This window comes from Fukomys damarensis, unplaced genomic scaffold (genome assembly GCF_012274545.1).
Source record: "Fukomys damarensis isolate Sample0158 unplaced genomic scaffold, DMR_v1.0_HiC HiC_scaffold_11, whole genome shotgun sequence".
Taxonomy (NCBI): Eukaryota; Metazoa; Chordata; class Mammalia; order Rodentia; family Bathyergidae; genus Fukomys; species Fukomys damarensis.
The window spans coordinates 48320132-48325492 of record NW_022900923.1 but is presented as its reverse complement, the minus strand read 5'-3'; positions in this window follow the sequence as shown (position 1 = coordinate 48325492).

Below are 5361 nucleotides of genomic sequence, written 5' to 3'. Positions count from 1 at the left end.
CCGCCGGCCGTTCTCCGGCACGCTGGCTGGCGGTAGGGGCCCCAGGCTGGCGTCAGTGCTCCCAGTTTTAGAGACCGTCACAGAGCTGGGACGTCTTCCTGCCTCTCCCTCCCTCCCCTCTCTCCCCGCTGCGCGCCCTCTCTCCACGCCAGCCCCACCGCTTCCTGCGGCTCATCTGTCCCGGGTGGGGGTGGGGCGCAGGGGTGCCCCTGGCCCCACCGCTGAGAGCTGCAGAGGCCCGCACCTCCGGAGACTCCCCGGGAGCCCGTTGCTCCAGTTCTCAAGAGCTTTGGTCAGCTGTAAGCGCTTTTCTGGCCTCCTTTGGCCTTTCTCACGGCCTTCTCTTAGATGGAAGGGCCTCAGTGGTGTGCTGTGATTGCTGCGCCCAGCCATCCACCGGGCCCCTTTGGCTTCCCAGGCCTTTACTGATCTTTCTTTCCCGGGGGCTGTGGTGGCTGGGGGAGCCTGACTGAGCAGAAAGTTAGGTGGCCTTTAGTTGGGTTTCCCGTCAGAGGTCAGAGATGCCTGAGCGGCCTGCGGGCCTGCACCCCACCTCTCTGCACTTTAGACTGAACCGGGCAACTGACGTCAATCTAGTTGTGTCAGAAATTTCCACCTGCTGGAGTAGAGACCACCTTCCCTTCTCTCTAGAGGATGTGAACCTCAAGCTGGGTTGCACCTAGATTCTGTGTTTTTTTTAAAGTAGTGAAGTAAATGACACACTATAGGCTTTTGAGGAAACAAATGCGGGGGTGCCATGTGGGAGAGGCTGTGCTAAGCTGTTGCTGGGGAGGCAACCAGCCCTGTAGGAGACCAGTCCCAGACACAGCAGCTGCCCACCTTCCACCTGTGCCCCCTCCTGCTTCCACTTACCAGTACCTGTTCTCCTCTCAGTCCTGCTGCAATGACACCCTTCCCCAAAGATCTAGTCTCCCCTTCACAGTTCCCTTTGTAAGAGCAGAATCCTGTGGTATTTTGTTTTTTAGTTAGTTTGCTTGGTACCAGGGATCAAACTCAGGACCTTTCATTTGCCAGACAGGTGCAGTGCCACTGAACTAAATCCCTGGCCTGGATTTTATTTTTTAAAAGAGACAAAACTTTCTAAGAAACCAGCAGGAAGTACAGGGGAAATAAGCAAACTACAAAAGCAATAAAACAGGTGAGCCGTGGGTGTGCAGACTTCTCAATTTTCAATAACTTAACCCAGCCTTTTTTCCCTCATTTTGTGCTGGTTGCTACCATGCAGTTTTCGGGGTGCACAGATCTGGTTCCTGTCCACACAGGACATGGACTGCTTGTCCTGTGCTGATGTCTCTCATCTTTCAGTCAGAGGCACTTGTCCCCTGCTTTCAGGGAGGATGAATGTGACTGGATCCAGGCACTGGCACATAGGGAGCTTCCAAGCTGGTGGGTGTTCTGCCTTTGCTCTTGTGCAGACTGGGCACTCGCCCTCTCTCGGCCAGTACTCAGTACTTTCAGTACTCAGCTTCTGAGCACTGCTAATGTCTCTGCTCCCTTCCTCACCACAGTGGAGATCATGAAAACTATGTGGATATTCTTGTTTGTTCGTTGGTTGGTTCCACTTCCTCACCTCTCCCCTGTGGCTTGAAGGGCCACAGCTCTTGGAAATCTTCCCCTTGGCACAGAAGTCCCAGCAACACTGAATATTCATGCTGGCTCTGCCACTTGATAAAATGCTGCTTCTTCCAATCCATTCACTCATTCATCCACCACACGCCAGGCACTGGGGATGTGAGGATGAATAGATCAGTCAAGAGGCAATAGACTGTTGAGGAAAATTGATGCAAACTTTGAATGCACTGAGTACTACGAGGGTGGCAGGAACAGCTTATGTTTTAGCAGCAATTCATTTTTCCTGGAGGATGCAAGGGGCATCCAGAGCTTGACTGCCAGGGCGATGTGTGGTTGGTTAGGCCGTGCTGAGAAAACCCATCGTTGGGCCCCAAGCACTTGCCAGTGCTTGCCAGCGCTACACACCCACTCTCTGGAAACAGCTCCAATCCCGGGGTTGAAGATTTCTCCCTTTTCCCCTGGAAACTTCCTTCTGTGCAATCCTCTTTTTATTTGCAGATTGGACAAGCATTGGGCTGCTTGAAGGCTCATTTTTTTCTCTGAGGTAGATGTCTGAGGTATCTGTGCAACCTACCTTGGAGAAGCCCTGTCCTTTAAATTCCCCAGCTCCTTCTCCATCGAAGCAACAGTGCTGTCAGAATAATGCTCAAGGTGTAAGAGAAATGTTTCTCCTTTGGGGATTGCTAGAGAGATAAAGAGGTGATTTATGTCACTCTGATCTTCATTGAAACATTGAAGAATGATTTTTAAAAGTGAGCAATGGTAAGGAGAGTCACCCCAGCCTTGTTCAGCAAAACTCTACTGATAAAGATCACTACCAGTACCACCATGTTGCAACACAAAGGGGGCTTTTAGGAGCATACACGATTATCCATGTACACAAGCCAAGTCCATTGTTATGTCCCAAGATGGTCAGAAAGTTTGCCTTTTGGTGAAGGTATAATTTTGCTTCCAGAATTAAAAATTATACCTAGCATGATTTGGCAAAACTAAACTGTTGATGACTCAGATAGTGGCAGGCAAAATTGGAGGGAGGAGGGCTCCCACTGACCGTTAACCACTCCATCAGACTCATGCTGGACATTAATCTACCAAACACCACCTACACATTTCATCTACCCCTAATCTGCTGCCTACTCTTTGTCATCACTAAAATTTTGCTTCCCAAGTAAGAGTGCCACAGACTGGCTTGGCTCTCTTTCCTTTAGGCCTAAGACTCAAACTGATGGTTAATTGTTCTCTAGCTTGTGACATCTTTTGTATTAATGACTTTGTGTTACCATTTTGAGAATTTATTTTCTATCTAAATAGATTGTCAGTTCCTTGAGAGCAGCAATTGTTTTAAGTTTCTCCTTGAAGTAGTATACTATAAATGAATATATATGAATAGAATTTTACTCCTGGAATAGACATTAGAAATCATCTGGCCCAATACCATATGTATATATGGCCAAAGCATGAGAGAACCAAGGTGTTTTACTTTACTCAATCTTTTTAAAGAAAGTTACTTGAAGATGCACAATAAGGGAACAAACAAGAAAGAAACTGAGGTCCAAGAAACAATGGTTCCTATTTTGGGCAGCCATGAAGAGAAACCCTAGGAAGAATTTGTTCTGCAGGCCTGTGGTCTTCATTACAGTGGGAGGACAGAAGACTCCAGGAAAGCAGTCTCTGAGGGCGACATGAGACAAAGACATTACACACAGTAGGGAGTATTACTGGAACAGCGCAAAAAGTTAAGGTTGTAATGAAAGACAGAAAGCAAGCAGGAAACAGAAGACAGTAAGTACAGTAAAGACAAAAAGTCATGCAAAAGCATTAAATCCAGAAGTGAAGTAGCCTGCCCAATTTAATCAGGTTAGCACGGAAGTAGGAGGAGGAGAAGGAGAAGGGCAAGGAGAAGAGGGAGAAGGAGAAGAGGAAGAGAAGAAGAAGATTCTAAACAACAATGAATGAGAAGGAATTGGGAGGCTGTTAGGGATATGATGTACAAGGCATGTTTTTTTATCAACAAGAAAAAGGGGAGGTAATCGGAAACTTCAGGAAAGCCAAAAACTTTTCATGAAAGGCATAGATGTGCAGTGATCTGAAGTGTGGCCTGGTTTTGAGCTGTGGAATTTATGTGGTGTAAGGTGGATGCAAGGAGGACTCTTTTAGCACATGGAATCTGTGTCATTGGAACAATAGTGCGGGTGCTCTGGCTCTGCCGTGATGAGCATGTGCTTAGTCACAGTGATGGTTTCCACCTTCTGAAAACCAACGACAAAGACCTGAAGTCTCCTTGAGAATAGCTAAAAGAGCGCGTGAAAGTTGTCTACACTGATGATATAAAAGGAAAAACACAGCTTATATAAGGTGGAGAATAGAAAAGGAGAGAAGTGGAATTGTGAGAGATTAAATTATTGTTCCCAGTTATTCACATCCTCCCTGAAAGAAGCGTGTGTGTTCTTGCTGATGCTGGGAGGAGGACATTTCTTCCCCTGCCCATTGATGTCGGGCCTAGTATGTGCCTTGCCTGGGCCAATTAAATACGAGTACAAGTGATAGGCCATGCCAAACAGACACTGTAAGAAGCACTGTGAGGTTCTGCTGCTGTTCTTCCCTCTCGCGAGAAGAGTAGGTGTCAGGCTGCTCAGGAGTGGGGTATTTCGTATCATGTAAAGGAGAAGTAAGCCTGCATTGTCATTCCACCATTATGTCCCAAAGCTGAGTGACGCATAGAGGAGAGGGTGAGGCATGAATACCCTCATCATATAGGGTGAGACTCAGGAGATGCAGTCTACAGGGGATGGATTAAGAAACCGACCACATGGTGACTGGTAGGTAAACAAACTGCAGTGGTGATACACCAGGGCAGTGGGACATAGTGATGACACGCTAAGGTAGCACTGGAACAAAAGTGCATGGGAGATGACAGGAGATGTAGGCAAGTTGAAGCTTACATATCATAGCGGAAAGTCAATAAATGATATCTCAAGTTGATAAAACACAAAAGAGCAACATAAGCACACTCTTTGGAGAAAGAAAAACTGCAGAATTCCCACTCTACTGGCATCGTCAGTTTTTCTCTGTCTACTGGCTCATTTCCATATACACATGCTGAAATTGTCTCCCATCTTCTAAAAATTGCCTCTTTTTCCAGGCATGACAGTGAATGCCTATAATCCCAAATAACCTAGAGGCTGAGTCAGGACGCTCTTTCCAATCATGAGTTCAACGTCAAGCCAGTCAACATGTCAAGACCCCATCAAAAGGAAGCAAGCTAGCTAGCTAGCTTCTCTTGACCCTGTATTACACCTCCTCTGGCCACCACACATTTCTTCGCTCCCTTCTATGGCAATGTTCCCTGAGAGTTGTCTGTATTTGTTTTTTCTAATCCCCCCTTTTTGTGAACTTGATCTAATCATGTTTTTGCCTCTATAACTCACCTATACTGTGCTTGTCAGGGTCACTGATCTCTTTCAGGTTGCTAAGTCCAATTCTCCACGGTCTCTTCTTGGAACTCTTGTTAGTGTTGAACTCAGTTGCTCACCTCCACCTCCTTAGATGTGTTCTTCACTTGGTTTCTGGTCCCTTACACTTCCTGGCTTCTTCTCTGCTTCCTTTGGTCATCTTGGCAGTGGCTGAACTTGGACGCTTTCCAACCTTCTCCCTTTCTTCTGCACTTACTCCCTTGGTGACCTCGCTCAGTCTCTGGACTTTACTGCATTCAGATCCCCGGCTCAGCCCTCTGCTCTGAACTCCAGAGTCTTAGCTCCAGCTTTCTTC